The sequence below is a fragment of the Orycteropus afer genome, unplaced genomic scaffold (assembly GCF_000298275.1).
Source record: "Orycteropus afer afer isolate SDZICR_OR568_19922 unplaced genomic scaffold, OryAfe1.0 scaffold00078, whole genome shotgun sequence".
NCBI lineage: Eukaryota > Metazoa > Chordata > Mammalia > Tubulidentata > Orycteropodidae > Orycteropus > Orycteropus afer.
Genome location: NW_006921665.1, coordinates 3583498 through 3583867, shown reverse-complemented (window position 1 = coordinate 3583867; position 370 = coordinate 3583498).

Below are 370 nucleotides of genomic sequence, written 5' to 3'. Positions count from 1 at the left end.
TGGTATTTTCACGCAAATTCTTCTGCCAGTTGGGGTTTAGTCCACTTCTATATCCTTCCCTTCAAGGCTCAGGGGTCCAGGATTATCTTCTGTATCTGTGTTAATGGGTTTCCCTTTTCTTTGTTGAAGAGGGTCTGTGCAGTCTTTCTGCCTAGTCCACCATCTTGCCAGAACTCCTGTTCCATAGGATTTTCAATGGCTGATTTTTTTTTTTGAAATATATCGCTAGGCCTTTCTTCCAAAGTATCTCTGGAGGAACTTGAACTTCCAACTGTTCAACTAACATTTGAATGTATTAATCATTCACACCATCCAGTGTATTTGCAAGGAGTATGCAAATGTGAGTGTGAATTTATGTATGTACATATGT